This window comes from Schistocerca gregaria, chromosome 3, assembly GCF_023897955.1.
Source record: "Schistocerca gregaria isolate iqSchGreg1 chromosome 3, iqSchGreg1.2, whole genome shotgun sequence".
Taxonomy (NCBI): domain Eukaryota; kingdom Metazoa; phylum Arthropoda; class Insecta; order Orthoptera; family Acrididae; genus Schistocerca; species Schistocerca gregaria.
Genome location: NC_064922.1, coordinates 348449338 through 348471907, shown reverse-complemented (window position 1 = coordinate 348471907; position 22570 = coordinate 348449338).

The following is a 22570-nucleotide window of genomic DNA, read 5'->3' as shown; positions in this document are numbered from 1 at the left end:
AAAAACATCTAATAATTCAAGTTACATTACTCACAACCGATTCACAAACAATAAGATTTAAACAGCAAGTATTATCTAACACCACTAATCAAAAAAAAAAAAAAAAAAAAAAAAATGCAAATCATAAAATGACATATAGCTCTGTTAACAAATCTGAGATGCATTACAAAAGTGAAATAACTTACCAGCCTTTTCTTGAGATCAGTTTACGTACATTCTGTGCTTATTCAGCAATTCAAATGATCAGCCAACTCATCTATAATAACGCGTTGGCAAAAGAAAAATCATTATTATTTAATATCTTCATCTTGTTTGCATGAAGCCTTCTGCTTCCGTGTTCAACGATATTGACATACCTACATTAATGTAACACTTGGTGACTTCACAGGACACACCACAAAAACTGCCTACTCCAACCTCTCTCATTCACAGACAGCGCTCTCTTACTCCAACATTACAATCTCAGGCCAGAAGAAATATCTTTGGCTCTGCGGTCGTACGCAGTCAGCGATCCGCATTATAAAGCCTATCAGAGACATACACCGTTTAAAATACAATAGTTCCATTTATATTTACATTAATAGTATTGTCATATTCGGGTGCCACATACAAGTGTGCCCCATTAAACTCCTTTCAAGGTTTAGGTCTGTGAAACACGTACGCCATTCAATACGATTAATGGCTTCATCTGTTAGTATGTTCGGCACCTCAGCAGTCCTGTGAGGGAGTGCACTGCCGTCCGTTAACAGACTGTCGGTTCCTAGCGCAGCCCTAAACAGACTAGTATGGTCCACAATAATCACCCTGCGATAACTTTGTGCTGAAACGTTACTTCGCGCAAAGGAATGAGGCGGTGTTCGGCCATTGTGCATAATGCCTGCCCATACCTAAGGCTTACGCCATACTGATGATGTTCATGAACATTCTGTGGTGAGTAACGTGTTCCCATCTCTCTCTCTCTCTCTCTCTCTCTCTCTCTGTATGTGTGTGTGTGTGTGTGTGTGTGTGTGTGTGTGTGTGTGTGTGTGTGTGTGTGTCTGTTCTCTCTGTCTGTCTCTGTCTCTCTCCATACTGAATGCTGGCTAGAATCGTTTGCTACCTTGAAGCGGGGTTCGTCGGAATACATCTGAAACACTGTTACTGACCACAACCGATACGATGCCTACAAAAACTCTCCCTCGACGATGGCGCGGTTGAGGTGCATGCACTTAATAGGCTTCCAAGCAAACAAACGAGTCTAATTTGAAAGCTGCGGAATGGTTTTGGTACAGACAGATGTACCGCCTGCGGCTGCAACGTCTGCAACGACCTACCTAGGGGTGAGACGTCTTCTTTTTCGCCATCAGAGCTACAGTAAGATCCTCTTGCTGCGTGTATATCCGTCAACGACAACCAGCATGCTTTCGCATAATATGCCAGCTGATTTTTTTAATCGCGAGATGACATTTTTGGACACACCTATTCCTAAGGCCACAAGAGTGACACTTTGTCCACCATCGCGCCATCGAACTGTTCGTCTATAGGCGTAAGTACTCAAAATAATGTCTTGCAAAAATGTTGCCATATGGAATGTTGCACTAATCTGTTCCACAATAACCTTCGTCAAACACCCCACTGGATGAACTATTGAATGCCTTAAGAGCGTTTAAGGACACGTTTCACTGCAGTTCACATGTCCCACCCTCTGCATTTCCTGTTCCTTTGCCCCGTTGTTTGTAGCGGCTGAATGTTATAATTACGTAGGCTTCCACGACCACAGTCAGACGACATAAAGGTTTTCTGCGTATGGTGTACCTGGTCATATTGTATAAAACTACTGCTGGAGAAAACCAACGTTTCGGCCACGGTGGCATCGGCCTTCTTCTGGGTCTGCTGATCGTAGACCCAGAAGAAGGCGGCTGCAACCCAGGCAAAAACATTGGTTTTCTCCAGGAGTAGATTTATACAATATGACGAGGTACCATACGCAAACAACTTTTATGTCAGTTGACTGTTGTTCGTTTACAGGTGTCAGTTGTTTCTGAGCACTGTCAAGCAGTGTACTTACCGCATTAATACGGAGTTTTATGGGAATGATGTTCAGGCTGAGCGCTGCAGGATTTGCGTCGTTGGTGGTGCTAGTGCCATGGCTCGCCGTTAGGCGCCGGTGACGTAGGACCGAAACACAAACGTCTGTGTGCGGTGCAGTTGCAGACTGTCAGAATGAGTCTGGACAGGACGGGCATGGCTATTACTCGTAAAGCTGTTGTATCGAATCAGCAGGAATAGTGCTGCTGCTCTTCACGAATATCAACACATGAAAGGAATACAAAAGTCCTCTTTCCGCACTGGAGTTGAAGAACATGATTCGGAAGTTCGAATTAACTGGCGACATGTGACCTGCTGTTGGGATCGCTTGCGGCACAAATTGTTGAAGGAGTTACTGTTGCCATAGTTGAGAACACTGGACGCAACGTTCGATCTTCAAGCAGTGTAGGAGGTGTGTCAAGGCAGCTGAACATTCCGTGATCCACCGTTGTTTCGGGCAGCAGCAGAGCAAGCTCTAGCGCGGTTCCAGACTGTCGTGGATGCATGTGGCCGTCACATTGAGGAACGTTTCTAGCCTGGAAAGTAAATATAGTTCGCAAGTAACAAATGTCATTCTCTCATGTAGAAATGAAAATGTATTTTTTCATTGGTTTATTTGTCATTTCTCTTTCGCATGTCACAAATGTTTGCACAAAATTCCACTGTTGTACTGTCACTCGTTTGCTCTGAACCCTCTCAAGTAGAAAATCACCCTGTTTATATGCGGCCAACGCCCTACCCACTGGCCAGCTGCGCCAATAGAAGACAGGTGCCACTGATGCCACGCAGCGATTTTGTTTCCTTCCATGACAGTGACCACGAGGGCTGGCACAAGAGGATGTGCTATGTGCTGCCGGCCGGTGTGGACGAGCGGTTCTAGGCGCTTCAGTTTGGAACCGCGGGACCGCTGCGGTCGCAGGTTCGAATCCTATGTTGGGCACGGGTGTGTGTGATGTCCTTAGGTTAGTTAGGTTTAAGTAGTTCTAATTTCTAAGCGACTGGTGACCTCAGATGTTTAGTTCCATAGTGCTCAGAGCCATTTAACCATTTTGCTCCTTGCTGCCGCATTCATCCCGTGGTGACTCTTTGGCTTGCCACGTCGACACAAAAATGGTGCAAAAACAGAAGTATAGCTCCAAAGAGCCAAGATGGCTGATGAGTAATGTTTATCGTAATGCCAGGTTTCAGCAAACTCTGTTGCCGTCATCATATATGAAAAACATAGATCAATATCGTAAAGCACACGTCTGCAGTACTTTTCAAAGCAGAAGTGTACTTGAAGATTTGACCTATGTGTTGTGGTTGGCAGGAGAGCCAACACCGTGTTACTAAAGGAGGCCGAAATGCACGCGTTTTAGCTCACGCAGGCTGGCGTGAGGTCTGGAACATGACAAGGGAATTAGAATTGAGAAAAACGGTCGTAGCTGGTAGAATACTTAACTTTAATCCATTAATGGAGAACGTCGCTCATTGTGGTACATGATTCACAATATCAATAGTACGGATACTGGCGCCTTGCTAGGTCGTAGCAAATAACGTAGCTAAAGGCTATGCTATCGTCTCGGCAAATGAGAGCGTAGAAGTCAGTGAAACATCGCTAGCAAAGTCGGCTGTACAACTAGGGCGAGTGCTAGGAATTCTCTCTAGACCTCCGTGTGGCGGCGCTCGGTCTGCAATCACTGATAGTGGCGACACGCGGGTCCGACGTATACTACCGGACCGCGGCCGATTTAAAGGCTACCACCTAGTAAGTGTGGTGTCTGGCGGTGACACCACACTATGCTTTACAGATCTGATTATGGCTATGGAGTAAGCTAATACAGCGATCTTGGCTGGATTAAGTTGTACTTCTGTTTATGCGTTAATCTAGATCGCCTCCTAACTTCACAGTGTCTAGCTTATACGAAAAGGGTGATCAGCGAACAATCAAGTCCTTGTGCTGTCCAAGAACTTGACAGAAGACGCCACAGGCAGAAATAGCACTGGCCCAAGTCGTTGCCGCTTATGCGGCCCGCTCCAGCAGACTGATATCTGGTGTGTCACACCGCCTGAGGAAAGTTCAGACCAGCGCTGCTGTAGCTTACTCGCTACCAGTCACACCATCTGGCTAGTCAGAGCAAAGCTGGCGCGGCCATCCAATCGGCAACGACGACAAACACTCCGCGAAATTCAATTTCCTGGCGCACGATGGACTACCCCACAAAAGGGTAACTTTCTGCCGAGTCGTGGAATGTTAGAAGTTTGAATGTTGTAGGGAGGCTAAGTAATCTGAAAAAGGAGATGGAAAGTGTGGGGTCTTGCCCACTCGTCACTAACAGGATGCCTACGGGATGCAGCGTTCTCGGAATGCTGTACAACAATTTCAGACAAATAACATTAATAGTTTTATTTCTAGAAACTTAACTTGACTATAGCAAATATCGCTGGCAACGGTATACAGTTCTTGTTGTACAGAGAGTCCAAAGAAACATTATATGCTGACAGCGTAGCACTAATCACGTTGCAAACTCGAACCGATCTTGTGCGGCCCAGGCTAGCAGCAGCTGCGTTTATATGCAGGTGTTGCAAAGGGCTGGCGTGGCAAGGCGCGGTCCGATTTCGCGAGGCATTCTCTGGTCTTTCGTTTTGCGTCTTCGTTCCGATGTTTGTGGTTATGCCAGAACCAGCGATCTCTAAGCTACCTGGATGTTGAACTTCAGCTGTCTGATCGTGCCAGCCATAGATGTTAATATTTCGTTTCTTGCCAAACTACAACATGGCTGCTTAGATGTGTCACTAGAACACGAAAAGAAAATACTTTTCGATTTCGCCCCACATGAGCCTATTACATCACATGTTGGCGTAAAGTTCAAGACAAGAAATAAGTCTCCAATTCTTCGTCATGTACAGGCCGATGCAAATTTGTTTGCCGAACTACAACATGGCTGACGATGCAGAGCACACGAATCTACAGCCACGCTGCAGCAGTTCTATACTCAGAGACCAGACTTCTGCATCCAGGTAGTAAAGAGATCATTGGACAGAACAGAGGGGTTCAATTTAGATTTTTTTTTTTTTTATTCAACAGTGTTCTGACTGGTGTGATGCTACCCGCCACGATTTCCCCTCCTGTGCCATCTGAGAGTGACAATTGCAACCTAAGCATCAATTAGTTGCTGGATATATTCCAATCTCTGTCTTCCCTTTCAGTTTTTATCCTCTTATATCATGGAAGTAAGTTGCTGATGTCTTGAGAGACGCCTTGTATCTTCTTGTCAGTATTTTCCACGTATTCCTTTACTTACCTATCCTACAGAGAACATCCCTATTCCTTCACTTAAAACATTCCTTCTAATTTTCAAATTTCCTTTGTAGCACCACATCTCAAATGTTTCGCTTGTCTTCTGTTCCACTTTCCCCTCAGCCCACCTTTCACTTCTGTACAAAGCTATCCTCCAAACCTACATTCTCGGAAATTTCATCTTCAAATTAAGGCCTATGTTTGACACTAGAAGACCTTTCTTGGCCAGGAATGCTCTTTTTGTTAATGCTAGTCTGACTTTTATTTCCTCCTAACTCCGTCTATCATGAGTTATTTTACTCCCTAGGCAGCAGAATTCCTTAACTTCATCTACTTCGTGACCATCGATCCTGATATTAAGTGTTTAGCTGTTCTCAATTCTACTACAGCTTATTACCTTCGTCTTTCTTCGATTTACTCTCACTCCATGCTCTTTACTCATCCGACCGTTCATTCCATTAAAGCAGATCATGTAATTCTTCTTCACTTTCATTCAGGATAGCAATATCATCAGCGAATCGTATCATTGATATCCTTTCACCTTGAGTTCTATTTCCACTCTTAAAACTTTCTTTTATTTCCATCATTGCTTCCTCTCTTCTACAGACTGAACAGTAGGGGCGAAAGTCTACCTCCTTCAAGCACTTCGTTCTTGGTCGTCCACTATTATTATTCCCTCTTGGTGGTTATACATATTGCATATGACTCGTCTCTCCCTATACCTTACTACCATTTCTTTCAGAATTTCGAACATCTTGCACCATTTTCCGTTGTCGAACGCTTTTTCCACGTCGACAAAAGTGTCCTGATTTTTCTTTAGTGTGCCTTCCATTGTTAACCGCAACTTCAGAATTGCCTCTCTCGTGCCTTTACCTTTCCTAAAGCCAAACTGATCTTCATCAAGCGCATCCCCAATTTTGTTGTCCATTGTTGTGTATATTATTCTTATCAGCAGTTTGGATGAATAACCTGTTAAGCTGATAGTGCGATAATTCTCGCGTTTGTCAGTTCTTGCTGTCTTCGGAATTGTCTGGGTGATGTTATTCCGAAACTCAGATTGTATGTCGCCAGACTCATACATTCTACACACTAACGTGAATAGTCGTTTTGTTGCCACTTCCCCTAATGAGTTTAGATATTCTTATGGAATGTTATCTATCCCTTCTGCCTTATTTGGTCTTTTTTGTCCTCTATAGCTCTTTTAAATTCAGATTTTAATACCTGGTCCCCTATATCTTCTAAATCGTCTGCTGTTTCTTTTTCTATCACACCAGACAAATATTCCTCCTCGTAGAGGCTTTCAGTATATTCTTTCCAACTATCCGCTCTTTCGTCTTCATTTAACAGTGGAATTCCCGTTGAACTCTTAATGTTATCACCCTTGTTTTTAATGTCACCGAAGGTTGTTTTGACATTCCTTATGCTGAATCAGTCCTGCCGATAATCATTTCTTTTTCGATTTCTTCGCATCAGAGACAATAATAAACGTACTCAGTCGGGTGCAGTTTGCGTCTGAGTTTTATGGTGAATTATGCGTGCCTATTACCGCACCCTTTCTGCTTGTCTGAATGTACGTGCACCACATGGCAGTGAGCTGGATTACTCTTCTCCTGCGTCCTCGGAATAACATTCGATAGTCATTTGCGACAGAATCAATGACACATTTTCGGTCTGGGGACATTACGACCCAGCTTTGTCGAGTCATATTAATGTCACCGCGTTCCAAATGTGGCGTAGCCCTGTACAACAACGAACTTATGTCGTACGTCACATTAAATTCACAGGCGCTGGAGGTTTAAAAGGGGATTGGCAGACTGTCTGAATCCATTAAACTCACTGCTGTCGTGAATAAAGCAAGCAGATTCATGCGAACGCAAAAAGCGGAAGATTTTCGGCGTCCTGACGTCGAATGGGCTACTAGTCGGGGAAGAGTGAATTATCTCTGATTCGCCGAAGTCCGTGAATTCGTATCGGGGCACTGAGAACCGCAGCCTAAGGTGATTGCACTACGTACACCATACCCTATAGTAGATCACTTGGAATGAAAGCAATTCTTTCTGGCCTGGCAAGAGAATGAGACCTACCTGTATACATAAAAGAAACAGAAAAGCTAGAGAGAATTTTCGACTTACGCAAGACAAAATTAATATCATTTCCCTCTCACAAATTACAGCTGAACATGATACATTTACAATAATTCGTGAGCAGGAGGCATTAATTTAGTGTTTGCTTCATGAAATGCAGTACTATCCAGGTGCAATAGCAATAGCGATAGTAATATATGTCTTACCACTAACAATAATATTAAAGGAAAGAAAACGACACTACCATAAACTGTACAAAACTAAATTATACATGAATTTTTAGACTTCTGATTGATTCAATCCTGCCCGTCAAGAGTTACTCTCTCGAACCATTCCCTTCACCACAGAGTAGCACTTCCACCCTACTTCCTTGCTTATTTGTTGACTGTCCCTCCCCCCTCCCCCTCCCCAAACGGTTTTTATCCTCTGCAGCTCACACTAGAGCCATGGAAGCTACTCAATGAGTGTTGTCTCAAGCTTTATCACCATGTTCCTTCTTCATTGTCAATGTTTTTCGTATGTTCCTTTCTTCGTCGATTCTGCGGAGAACATCTCCATTACATATAAGTGCACTTAATTTTCAACATCTTTCTATAGCTCCACATCTCTAAAGGTTCGATTCTCTTCTTTTGCAGCTTTCGCACAATCCTTGATTCACTACCATAAAATGCTGTGCTCCGAACGTGCATTCCCAGAAATTGCTTCCTCAGATTGTGGCCGATGTTGCTTATTAGTAATTTAATTATGGCCAGATATGTGCTCTTTGCCCTTGCTTCGTCCATATGTTATTTTGCTTCTGATGTAGCAGAATTCTTTTTCGACGTTCGTCAGGGCCAGCAGTTTTTTTATTATCTTTGTCTTTCTTCACATTACTCACAATCTATTTTCTTACTCATTAGACTTTTCCATCCATTGAATATATCCTGTAATTCATATTCATTTTCACTGAGGGTAGAAGTGTCTTTAGCGTATCTTGTGACTGATATTCTGTCATCCCCAATTTTACTCATATTCTTGAACTTTTCTTTTATTTCCTTCACTGCTTCTTTGATGTACTGATTAACGCCAGAATCTAAAGGGTACTTCGCCGTTTTAATCCGAGTTCTTGGTTTCTATTGTTTCCTATTGGTTTTTGTACATACATGCTCCACATTATCCGTCATTCCATACAACTTTCATATTTTTCAGAATTTCTAATATCTTGCACCATTTTACTAAGCCTACGACTGCTATGAACGTTTCTGATTTCTTAAGTCTTGCGTCACTTCTAAATGCCAACGTCAGAATTCGCCCTCTAGCGTCGTTACATTTCGGAAAGCTGAACCAATCGTCATCCAACGTATCTTCAGTTTCCTTCTAGATTCCTCTGTGTTTTAATCTTGTTAGCAACTTCGATGTCTGGGCCCTTACACTGATGTCCGATAGTTCTTGCAGTTATCAAGCCTTGCGATCTTCATGGTTGTGTGGCTAATATTTTCCGAAAGTCGGATAGTATTTCACCAGACTTAAAGATACTTCAAACAAACTTGAGTAGCTACTGGTTTGTCACGTCCCTCTATGATTCTAGAATTCTGAAGGAATTTTATCTATGCCTTCTGCCGTATTTGACCCCAAGTGTTCCAGAGTATTATGTAACTCTGACTCTAATATTGGATCTGCTGTCTATCCCGTATCGACTCATGTTTCTTACACATCACAACATCAGCCAAGTTCTGTCACCGTTAAAAGCCTTCAGTTTACTTTTTCCAGTTATCCGCCGTCTCCTCTACGATTAACAGTGGACTTCCCATTACACTGTTAATATTGACGCCTATGTCTTTAATGGTTGTTTTGATTTTTCTGTATCGAGAATCAGTCCTTTCGACGATTAGTTCTTTCTTGCAATCTTTATGTTTTCGTACAACTATTTCGCTTTAGCTTTCCTGAACTTCCAACATATTTCATTCCTCAGTGACTTGTATTGCTGAGTCTTGCGCCACTGACTTAGGTGTAGTGTCGACTATCCCTGTCGCGGTCCCATTGCCAATATCTGTGAGGATGAGTTGGTAGCTGTGGGTTGTGTCGATAGAAGGTCTTTGTTTGCCGATGTAGGGTGGTCCATTGATCGTCACCTGGCCAAATATCTCACGACTTTAGCGTCAAAGGAAAAAAAACAAACTACAAAGAACGAAACTTGTCTAGCTTGAAGGGGGAAACGAGATGCGCTATCGTTGGCCCGCCAAGATGGCGCTGTCATAGGTCAAACTGATATCAACTGAGTTTTTTTTTTTTTAAATAGGAACCCCCATTCTTCGTTACATATTCGTGTAATACGTAAAGATACATGAATGTTGGACCACGTTTTTCGCTTTGTGGTAAATGGCGCTGTAATAGTCACAAACGTATAAGTACTTGGTATCACGTAACATTCCGCCAGTGCGGACGGTATTTGCTTCGTGATACATTACCCATGTTAAAATGGACCGTTTACCAATTGCGGAAAAGGTCGATATCATGCTGATGTATGGCCGTTGTGATCAAAACGCCCAACGAGCTTGTGCTATGTATGGTGCTCGGTATAGTGGACAATATCATCCACGTGTCCGGACTGTTCGCCGGATAGTTACGTTATTTAAGGAAACAGGAAATCTCCACGGTCTCAGGTTCGACTCCTGCCTCGGGCGTGGATGTGTGCGATGTCTTTAATTAGTTACGTTTATGTAGTTCTAAGTTCTAGGGGACTGATAACCTCATCAGATATATCCCATAGTGCTCAGAGCCATTTGAACCGTTTGAAACAGGAAATGTTCAGCAACATGCAAAACGTCAGCCACGACCTGCGACAATGCCCAAGGTGTTTTAGCTGCTACCGCGGCTAATCCGCACATCAGTAGCAGACAAATTGCTCGAGAATCGGGAATCTCAAAAACTTCGGTGTTGAGAATGCTACATCAACATCGATTGCACACGTACCATATTTCTATGCGCAAGTAATTGCATGGCAACGATTTCGAACGTCATGTACAGTTCTGACCCTGGGCACAAGAGAAATTACGGGTCAATGACAGGTTTTTTTTGCATGCGTGCTATTTAGCGACGAAGCGTCGTTCACCAACAGCGGTAACGTAAACTGGCATAATATGCACTATTGTGAAACGGAAAATCCACGGTGGCTGCGACAAGTGGAACATCAGCGACCTTGGCGGGTTAATGTATGGTGCGGCATTATGGGAGGAAGGATAATTGGCCCCCATTTTATCGATGGCAATCTAAATGGTGCAATGTATTCTGTTTTCCTAAGTAATGTTCTGTCGATGTTGCTAAAAGATGTTTCACTGGATGACAGAATGGCGATGTACTTCGAACATGCTGGATGTCCGACACATAGCTAGCGTGCGGTTAAGCGATATTGAATAGCATATTTCATGACAGGGGGATGGGTCGTCGAAGCACGTTCACCGGATCTGACGTCCCCGGAAGTCTTTCTGTAGGGAAAGATGAAGGATATTTGCTATCATTATCCACCGACAACGTCTGACAACATGCGTCAGCGCATTGTTAATGCATGAGCGAACATTACGGAAGGCGAACTACTCGCTCTTGAGAGGAATGTCGTTACACGTATTGCTAAATGCATTGGGGTTGACTGACATCATTTTCAGCATTTATTGCGTAAATCTGGTATGTACAGGCAATCACGCTATAACAGCATGCGTTCTCAGAAATGATAAGTTCAGAAAGGTACATGTATCACATTGGAACAACCGAAATAAAATGTTCAAACGTACCTACGAGTTGTATTTCAGTTTAAAAAATCTACCTGTTATCAAATGTTCGTCTGAAATTGTGACCATATGTTTGTGACTATTACAGCGCCATCTATCAAAAGAGGAAAAAAGTGGTCCAACTGAATCATTCATATTTCTTTACGAACTACACAAATATGTAATAAAAAAAGGGGGTTCCTATTAAAAAAAAAACGCTGGTGATATCCGTTTGACCTATGGCAGCACCAACTAGCGGGCCAACTATAGCGCCATCAGGTTTCCCCCTTCAAGATAAACAAGTTTCGTTCTTTGTAGTTTTTTTGTTCGACCCTTATTTCGTGACATGTGTGGCCCGCGCGCGACCAGTGGACTACCCTGTAATATATATAGGGTGGTCCATCTGCAGTTTCGGATGAGATTATCTTATTTTATGTGTTTTACAAAAAAACGATTGTTAATCTTTAGTTGCAGTACTCAAAGAAGGCATACATTTCGATATAAAATCTTTGTGATACATCAAAATTTACTTTCAGCTATTCACGTATCTGCACCATAGAGAATGTCCAGATAAAGTCACATCATCTGCCTGATGATCCCGAGTGAGTGGCTGTCATTCCCTTTCACTCGTTATCCAGTGTATTATCAGTCGTTCTCACAGGAGCGAACACTCGCCTGCTGCGATTCAAGGGGCAAGTGGCCTATTTTCCGCGTGGTTAAGGAAACGTTGTAGGTAGCTATGTCACGACGCAGCGCGAGGCGTAGAGGAAGAGCGTCAGGCTAGCACATACTATTACTTCGCGGCCTAAGCAAATCTGCGTGAAGTTCTACATGGCTGCGCAAACACAGCTGGTGGTGGGGTCAGGCGACATAATTTCGGTCGTCTCCGGCAGCTTCCGTCGAGCTGTCTGTGCCCCTCTTTCAGCCGAGTGAAAACCATGTCTGCAGTGCTCTACAAAAACATCTTGCACGCTGACGTACAAGAGGCGTACTCTCGTCCTCTCTCATTGAAGGGACCGGGAAGGTGTCTTAGAAAGTGGTACTAAGATCAGCCATCAGGGGCATCTGCTGTTTAAGACATCAGTCATCAAATATAATGTTCCTCAGACCACTGCAGCACAATTATGACCTTGTGTCGCGGATGGATATCCTGCTCGAAGGAGTCATAGCCGTCAGAGAAGACTTCAAACATGAGGGATGCAGATGGTACGCAATAATGTTCACGTACTCGTTTCATCAGCTGCGACATAGACGCATAAACGAAGAGTAATCAAATACTGTCAAATGTTTTTTACTCCAGACTTTGATCACAATATCAGTTCTGTTGACGATGACCGCTTTCAGTCCGTGATCACCATCCTCAGATCTTTTCTACACCATGTCGTAAAGTGGTATGTTTTGACGATGCCATTACAGCCTTATCACCTTAGGACATGGTGTAGTAAAGATCTGAGGATGGTAATCAAGGACAGAAACCGGTCATCGTCAAAATAATTGATATTGAGATCAAAGACTGTATGGTGTGCGTACGGTAAGACCTTCGGTACACACACCATGAGTTTATTTGACTTGTCGCTCTAAAGAAGTAGGCGAATGTCAGCAATATGTCTCGTTGTCTTATCGTGGCGTGTTTATCTTCTGTCTTTAGGTTAGACGATAGAAATGCCACTTGCACGCTTAGAGTAGCAGATTGACGGTGACCAACTTTAAACAGAACTTGATTAATTTTCACACACATTAATTAAAATAATAACAAGCATAAAAATTACTTAACTTGGCTCTGGATGCTATTTAAAATTGACAATCTGAAGTTCCTTTGGTATTGGTACGTCAATCTTATTCTCATATATATCTCTGATTCTTGACAAAAGTGTCTACATTTATCTTCCTGGCTATGTACAGGAATATGATAATCTTGTTAGGTGCAGACTGAAACTTGACTATAGACTGGTACAGACAAATGTAGAACTCGTACAGAGTGGTACAGACTAAGGCAGACTGGTACAGACAAATGCAGACTGACTAATCGAAGGTCCGTACACTCGTTATAATACCTCGCGCGTTCATGTATCACTGCGCGAGTGTGATCCGTGAGGAGAAAAGGGTCTACGTTAGCAGCAATCTCATTGCCTGCGTTACATATTAATACGCCGACCGGCGGAAGCAGAATTTGGTCCGTCTCTATGGCAGCGGCATGTTGTAGTGCAGAGACGGACGAGCGCTGCGCCTGTGCTGTTGTGCTTAGCGGGGCGCGCTCTAATGTGAAAGTTGTGTACGCGCTGACTACGCGGAACTATGTACACAACAGAAAGGAATAAAAAACATTTGAATGTTCACGTAGTTAAATGCTGTCTTGGTGTCTTCGAGTACTACCACAGGTCCCTTTTACGCTACCTTAGTGTACTCAATGGCATTATTCTGCTCTCACCAGCCAGCACCTATGGCTTAGTGCACGGTTCAGCGGGCGTGTAAGGACCCAACCACTCGCCAGGTGTAACAAGAAATGCGATTCATTGCATAAGCGACACGTCGCTATTGATCCATGGTGAAAACTCAGTGATGCTGTTCCCACTGCAATCGTAGCTGACGATGTCGTTGGATCAACACAAGAACATTTAGGGGTCACGTGATATGGAGCGCCATGTACAACAGTGGCCTTTGAATGATGTGCTCCCAAAATCTTATGCCTCCACCACGATTTCATTCTGTCGTCAGATCTGCCACAGATCGTTGCCTATCGAGGATTATACAGCGGTGATCCACCAAAAGCTACGTTTTGTAATGGGACGTGGACATCCAGTACGATAGGGCCTATTCCTTATTTCACAATGCTGCAACAAATATCCTTAGGTGCCCACGATAGCAGTGTGCCAAGAGGGGACCAGATATCCGTTTCAGAGATTCTCGTTTACAGCCGCAGCGCCACAACAAAATCAGAGGATTTTCGAATTTGATGCCCATAACTTCGCTATAATGACAGCCCGTTAGTCTCTCTTCCGCTTACATTCTTTCCTTGCTGCATCACGTGGCCGCAGCACCATCAGAAGGCATTCAATCTCGCGTTGGCCAGTGGTCATAATGTTTTGGCTCGTCAAGTCTTTGTCACATGTGTGAAAGATTATCACATGAGAGCGGCTCGCCGCACGTGTTTAGCCGAGAGGTCTGAGGCGCTGCAGTCATGGTCTGTGCGGCTGGTCCCGGCGGAGGTTCGAGTCCTCCCTCGGGAATGGGTGTGTGTGTTCGTCCTTAGGATAATTTAGATTAAGAAGTGTGTAAGCTTAGGGACTGATGACCTTACCAGTTAAGTCCCATATGATTTCACACTCATTTGAACATTTGAGAGCGTCTCGACTAATATGGCTGATGTTTTTCCTTTCTTTGTGTTCGTGTAATTGTCAGGACAATTTTTGTATGAAAGGAATTTTTTCGAAAATTGACCGGAAAAGTTGGAAATCTGGATGGTATTTTTGAATGAAACGCTCAGTGAAAGAAATGTGGCTGCCGGTTTGACAATTCTGCTGTCACACGTTTTCATGACAAAACCTAATTTTTGTAACTTCACAAGATCGAAAGAGTTGATCACGAAAATTTTCACGAATATTGGTGCAGATTACAAAAACCATGCTTGTGTTGAGTGAACGAGTCATTTGGGCAGCGACAAATACGTACGTAGATGATTTGACAAAATTCGAAGTCAAATCCCTGGCCAGTTGCATTAATTTAATCCGATCGATTCCATTCCGATCCGAATGAAGATTTCAGTTATCCAATTGAATTCCTGAATTCATTGGATTTGCCAGGAATACCACCACGTAATTTGCAACTCAAGGTCGGCTCAGTGAATATCATGCTAAGCAATCCGAACCAATTGAAATAATGCAATGGCACAAGAGTCGTTGTTTAGAAGCTGACATGATTGAAGCAACGGTATTCATAGGAAAGTTCAGAGGCAAGGACGTTCTGATTCCAAGAATATCTCGAATTGCATCCGACTTGGAGCTTCAATTTAACGGTGTGCTGTTTCCGGTTCGCCTTGCGTTTGCAATGACGTTTAATAAATCGCAAAGGAAGTGCGTGGAATAAACCTTGAATTGCTGTGTTTCTCCCGTGGGCAGTTGTACGTGGCGTGCTCCAGGGTCAGTAAACCATCGACGGTATTCGTTTTCTTTCCGGTCGGAAAGAGAAAAGATACCATTCATCTCGAAGTGTTGGGATGAACGCAATAAAACACCGACAAGTTATTATCAAACTAACGAATTGAGATTCATTTGATTTCAACAAATTCACTATCTTACTAAAATAGTTTTGTTGTAATTCAGATCAATGCAAAGAGAGATTCAATTGGAGGCATTTCTTCTCGATGAACCGATTGATAGACAACGCACAGACGTCACTACTGGAGATACAGACGTGTTGTATAGTTAATATTGTCCCTTAAAGCGGCTGCGAGAAAGAAAATGCTAAGCTGTGCTGTGAAAATTTTATTTTGTTTTCCTTTCCGTCGTCATTTTTAATAGAAAGAAGGAAAATTGTGTTCATTGCTAGCTTAATAATCCTACCCGATCGTAGATTAACAACATGTGAAATACCGTCATTAAAGCTACTGTGCTCACAGCTCCAGCAGCTGGAAAGGTCTCTCCCATTCCCTGTGTACGAATGATTCCAACCGATCTATCCATTCATTTTGAATTTTATTCCCGATCAAGGTTCTCTTTGCAATAGCAATAAATACGCTGGGGGGGGGGGGGGAGGAGGAGATGGACAGAGATGTGAGGAGGAAATACATTTAAAGAAGGGAATGGAGGATATGTGCTGAGAGAGATGAGTGTGGCTGAGACGAATAGGGAGAGTGTGGGATAAGAGATGAAAAGGGAGCGGTTGGAGGTGATGGACAGACATATGAGGAAGGAGTTGGACAAAGAGAGGGGAAGGAGCAGAGAGGTAGAGAGAAGGGGGCAGGGGGAAAGGTGATTACATAGACACATAGTCAGCAGTTGCAAAGCATTGCTGGGTTTCTAGTCTCTACATACATGAAAATAAATTTCCTGGCTGACTTGCTGACTGATTCATCATCGGCCAGTGCAAACTCGTAAGGATAGAAACTGGGCATTTCGAGAGGGTGTTAATTGTATGCTATAGGCATCGTTTGGAAAGCGATTTTTCGAAATTTGACCTACCCCTAATGTGATGCAATAGGGGATAAATGTTTTTTTGAAAATATGTCGGTATTAAGGCAGTTTTGAAGCCAGAACTGCGAAAACTTCTATTTGTTTTCTCGGTTGTAAATAAAGAAATGCTTTTGGCAATTTAGTCCCTTGAGTACGAAATAGTGGGTCGAAGGTTTTTCTTAAAAGTAAATCATTATTAAAGAACTACTAAGACTTTTTAAATCTACGCCAAAGAAAATCGATACTTCTCTGATAGGAACAGAAAAATACGTGTTTCAGTCTCTAAGAGGGTGCCATAGGGGATGAAATGTTATATGAAAATATTTCATAATTACAGCGTTTTTAAAGCTAAATTTTCGAAATTTTGAATTGGGCTTCTTTTTTGGAAATAAAGAATTACAAGTTTAATGTTTTTTTGGTTTCAGCACCTGAAAGGGTGAAACAGGATGAGAGGATGAAATGTTTTATGAAAATATTTCATAATCAAAGCTTTTCAAAGACGGACCTATGAAATTTGGTATTTGTCTTCTGAAGCAAAACGTGTTAGGTTATGAAAGTTTCTACGAAATCTCACCTGAAGAACTCGAAATGCAGGTTTAGAAAGCTCTGTCCTAAAGCCTTCGGCTCCAGCTACCAGAATCACCTTTTTGGTCTGGAAAGACCGTCCTTCGACGGCCTTAATTAGCATGAAAAACTTACATGTTGCAATTTGTGAACAACATACACTCGTGCTCATAAATTAAGGATAATGCTGATATATGGTGAAACAACGCTCTGGTGGGCGGTTAGCGGGTTTAAATCATCTGGAGATATGGCCATGCGGTGCATTTGACCTGTGGTTGTCGCACGGTAGCCTTGGGAGCAGTCCACATACGCAGAGGTGTGTTGATGCATGTCAGAGTACGGTGCAGCGAGTAAGTGTGCGGACGTTTTCAAACGTCCTAATATTGACTTGAAAATGGCTGAAAGAACACACATTGATGACGTTATGAGGGATAGAATACTGGGGTGACTGTAGGCTGGTCAAACACAGCAGGTCATAGAACGGGCACTCCGTGTGCGACAAAGTGTGATCTCAAGATTATGGCAACTACTCCAGCAGACAGGAAACTTGTCCAGGCGCTACAGTACGGGCCGTCCGCAGTTTACAGCACCACAAGAAGACAGTTATCTCATCATCAGTGCACGCAGACGGCCACAGAGTACTGCAGGTAGCCTTGCTTTGGAGCTTACTGCAGACACTGGAACACACAGTCTACAGACAACTGAACAGACATGATTTATTCGCCTGGAGACCTGCAAGGTGCATTCCACTGACCCCTGGCCATAGGAGAGTCCGTAAAACCTGGTGTCAAGAACACGGTACATGGTCATTGGAACAGTGGTCCCAGGTTATGTTCACAGACGAGTCCAGGTATAGTCTGAACAGTCATTCTCCCCGGGTTTTCATCTGGCGTGAACCAGATGTCCTTGAAAGGGGCCTGTGTGGAGGTCGTGGTTTGACGGTTTGGGGTGGTATTATGATTGGTGCACGTACACCCCTGCATGTCTTTGGCAGACGAACTGTAACAGGTCAGGTGTACCGGGACGTCATTTTGCACTAGCATATCCGCCTTTTCAGGGGTGCAGTGGGTCCCACCTTCCTTCTGATGGATGATAACGCACGGCCCCACCGAGCTGCCATCGTGGAGGAGTACACTGAAATAGAAGATATCAGTTGAATGGAATGGCCTGCCTGTTTCCACTCCCAAACCCCATAGAGCACGTCTGGGGTGCTCTCGATCGACGTAACGCTGCACGTCTTCGAACCCCTAGGGCACTTCAGGAGCTCCCACAGACACTGGTGCCAGAATGGGAGGCTATACCCTATCAGCTCTTCGATGAGCTGATCCAGTAAGACAACCCGTTGTGCTGCCCGTTTACGTGTGCATGGCGATCATATCCCATATTGATGCCGGGGTGCATGCGCAGAAAACAGTGGCGATTTGTAGCACATGTGTTTCGGGACTGTTTTCTCAACCTATCACCAATACCGTGGACTTACAGATCTGCGTCGTGTGTGGCCCTATGTGCCTGTGCTATTTGCGCCAGTTTTGTGTAGTGCCACGTTGTGTGGCACCACATTCTGCAATTATCCTTAATTTAAGAGCATGAGTGCAGATATTCATTTAAAGAATCTGTGCAAACAAATAGTCTATGCGAGCGAAGCATAGGTGCTAAGCTAGTGCAGAATATGATGGTCGTTGGAGCATCACCTAACGTGATACTGTGGAACCAATCACTAGCGAAATACGCAAGACAGAAACTGTCCAGTGTGTGAGGCTGGAAGCCAGAACCGAATAATAATGATTTTAAAATACAATGATGCGTCTGTTCTATCTGCATGATTCATCAGAGTCATCTATCTGCAACCCTCTACGTTTGTGTATTATCAATGATCTGAAGGTTAACAAATCTACACCTCTGAGTCAAAACATTATGATCGGCACCCACCTCAAGACTAAATGCTGCTTAGTGGCATTATGGGCAGGTGATGACACAAGGAACGTACACAGGCAGGGCAGAGGCGAATGGGAATGAGTTCAGCAATGGTACGGTAAGAAAATGGGGAAATCCAATGACATAAGTCACTCTGAAAAATGGCAGATCACTATGACCTACAGCCTGCGAACCAACAGAGAAGGTTTTAGATTATATTCTTCCTATTGCGGTGGCCATATATGGCAAAGGTCTTAAGGAAACCACGAGTAGGCAACATGATGTCGGACGTGCTTGCCACATCACAGATCACAGAGCATAGAGGTCGGAGACTTGCTCACTCCGTAATCCAGGACAGGCAGCGAACTACATTAGACAGGACGACACAGTACATCACTGTTGAAGGTACAGGTGTTTGGGAGCACTCTGTTTAGCGCACAGTGTAAAACATGGCGCTCCGCAACAGGCGACCCATACAAGTCAACTTGTTGACCCAACGATATCATGAGTTACCGTTTGCGGCTAGCACTGATCGTCTAGATGAAAACGTAAACTGTTGGAAATATGTCGCCTGGCCAGATGCATCTCGTCTTTTGTTGACGACAGCTGTGGACAACGTCAGCATTATCGAGGACAACCAGAATCGCTTTTTGTCTTCCTCTATGACTATGACATATTCCAGTAGGATCACTACCCGTGTCGAAAGACCATAATCGTGCAACTTTTGATTCCGAGAATGAAAGCGAACTCACTTTGATGTCATGGTGGTCATATCTGCCTAATCTGAACCCAATGGGACATGTCTGAGGCGCAATCGAGCGCCATCTCCATGCCTACAAAACATCGGCCAGTAATTTACCAAAACTTTGTCACCTGTTGCTAGATATCAGCTACGAAATACCTTTGTATGGCACACCACACAGAATCGCTGTTGTACTGCGTTTCAAAGGTGGGCTGAAAGGTTATTAAGCATCTAGACTGTTTATGTGTGAATTTCTGAGGGACCAAACTGCTTAGGTCATCGGTCCCTAGACTTACAAACTACGTAAACTAACTTACGCCAATAACAACACACACACCCATGCCGGAGGGAGGACTCGAACCTCCGGCGGGATGGGCCGCGCTAAGCGTCTGGTATTAATGATTAGGCTCACTAGTGTATATAGCAGACAGTAGTGACTTAAGGATTCACAAGAATCATAGTTGACGTATTACACTCAAAAGAAAAAGAAAGAAAGAGAAAAAGAAAAGACGCACCATTAGGAATTATCCGCATGGAACGGTAATAGGTTGATGTGATGTACATGTACAGACAAAGAAATGATTACAATTTCTGAAATATTGGATGATTTATTCTAAAGAAAGAGATTCATCAATTGAACTCTGTCAATAACACGTTCGTCCACCGCTGACCCTTATGCAGGCGGTGATTCGGCTTGGCATTGATTGATAGAGTCGTTTGAAATCCTCCTGGGCGCGATTCCGTCATGTTGTTACAAAATTTCAGGGGTGATGGAGAAGGGAAAATGTATCAATTGCAGGTAAGTGACCCTCGACGGGAAACAACCGAGTCAATAGCCATAAGCGAGAATCCGCTCAAGTTCAGCCACAACCTCACGCAGCGCTCAAATTGAGGGCACCAACATCCGAATCCTGAGCATGACGTTTAGGATTCCCAATGTATATTCTCCAATGTTCGCAGATAATTTCCCCAGGCTGATGGACTAGTAATGTCGGGCGTAACTTGCTGTCAGAGAGACCGAAAATCCTGCGTATCCGGCACAATAATGATGAATCCCATTTTTCTTCTTAGCGCCAATGCAAGCATGGAATCGTTGCACGAAGTTGTGTAGTAGCCGTTCTAATATCCCCGGTGTCGCTCGAACACTGTCACAGAGGATCCTCTACAGTTTCTGCTGGCGTCTCGTGTACAACACTTTGCATATGGCCCAACAGGAAGAACTCAAGAGGGGGCAGACCAGGCGAAGGTGCTGGTAACGGAACAGTACTTCCTCTACCCATTCACTTTTCAGGAAATGTCTGGTCTAGATGCTCACGAACCCACAGTCCAAAGTGGGGCTTTATCGTGTTAGAACCATAGCCTTTGACGAATAAATCGTGGTATATGTTCCAGGAAACACTAGGTAGTGTGTCCCTGATAAACACTGTGACCACTTGTATTCATTTAGGCAGTGGGGGGGGGGGGGGGGTGGAGGGGTGCTGTAGGACGGGCCTAATACTTAATTATTGACTGTGTTGATGGCCTTTCGCAACTGTAGCGGGAGGATTCTCATCAACCCGGACATGACTACTGTGACTACTTAGCATTCCGTTTCTGCTGGAACAGTCTGCAGCCGTGAAAAGTACTTACCGGAAAGTGAGGATCGCCTACAAAGCGCTACAAGAACCATTGGCTGAACACGTCACGTTGTCTGAAGCAAGCAAGAGTGTCTGTGGACGGTGGGGGTGTAGCTGCGTTTCCGTAACACTCTCCCAATAGAAATTTGCTAAAGATCCATTTCACGTGCAACTGATCTTTTGTTGCTTGCAGGTGCCTCATCCACTCGAGCAAGCACCGCATCTACAGTCGTTCTCCAGGGTCTCCAGGGTCGTTGTGCTGTTTTATTTAATCGTCGGAACAGGCTTGGAAACATGGTGTGAGTCCGATATTTTCCATGCGATGCGTATGTATGGTCTACTGCAACCTTTCCACTTCTCTGTTCTCCCTATTTCGTTGTCCATGTACGAAAACCAAGCCTACATGTTCTATCACCGGGCAAAAATCCAAGGTTTAGAGCTGATCGACATAGATACTTCAACTTGCAAACATAGGCTACAGCCTGATGCAATACAGATTTTGTACACAAGAGTTGCTCATGTCAGTATACAGTACACTATCTCTTTGCCTAAGTGCTCGTCGAGATTCCCTAACCGCAGATTTACGCATATAATTTCCGAGTCAGTCGTTTCCGGACCAGGGTCTCTTACATTAAATTGATACATTCACCCTCAACCATCATTCCTGAAAGGGTGCCCCATCATCACGATGTAACGCTGTGTGTTCACACTGGCATTAACTGATTAATTACATTCCCAAGACAGAATTTGCTGTGTAGTCGTGTGCGTAATCGTCCTTCTTTTCTAATTCGTCTTCAGATGTGGACTTCGGTTGAAGTGACTAAAACACGACGGAATGTATGATATCGTTTCACAATCGATACCAGGCAGGGAGTCATGATAGCTGAAGTCTCCAAAGTTGGCAGCACAAGGGCTAAGGCCGTCCACCAGGGGTCACTACTGCAACGGGCGCCTTGCAGCCCACACCCCCAGTGTGGCAGCGCCACGAGGGCACAGAGTCGGCAGTATATAGAGACGCCATCTGCAGCGGTACTTCCAGTTACGCTCTAGTTACTCACCAGTTACTCTCCGCGGGAAGGGGAAGCGGGGGGGGAGGGGGGGGGGGGGGCGGGCACCCAGCCTAATAATCCACGACAACGCCAGCAGAGCCACTTAGCAGTTCAGTGGCGTACGTCGATATTTAGTGTTTACCTCGAGTGAGAGACGTCAACTCACAGGTATGACAGGTAGCTTCTTGGGACTTTAACTTCAGTCAGACGCAACAGAACTACACTACTGGCCATTAAAATTGCTACAGCACGAAGATGACGTGCTACAGACGCGAAATTTAACCGACAGGAGGAAGATGCTGTGATATGCAAATGATTAGCTTTTCAGAGCATTCACACAATG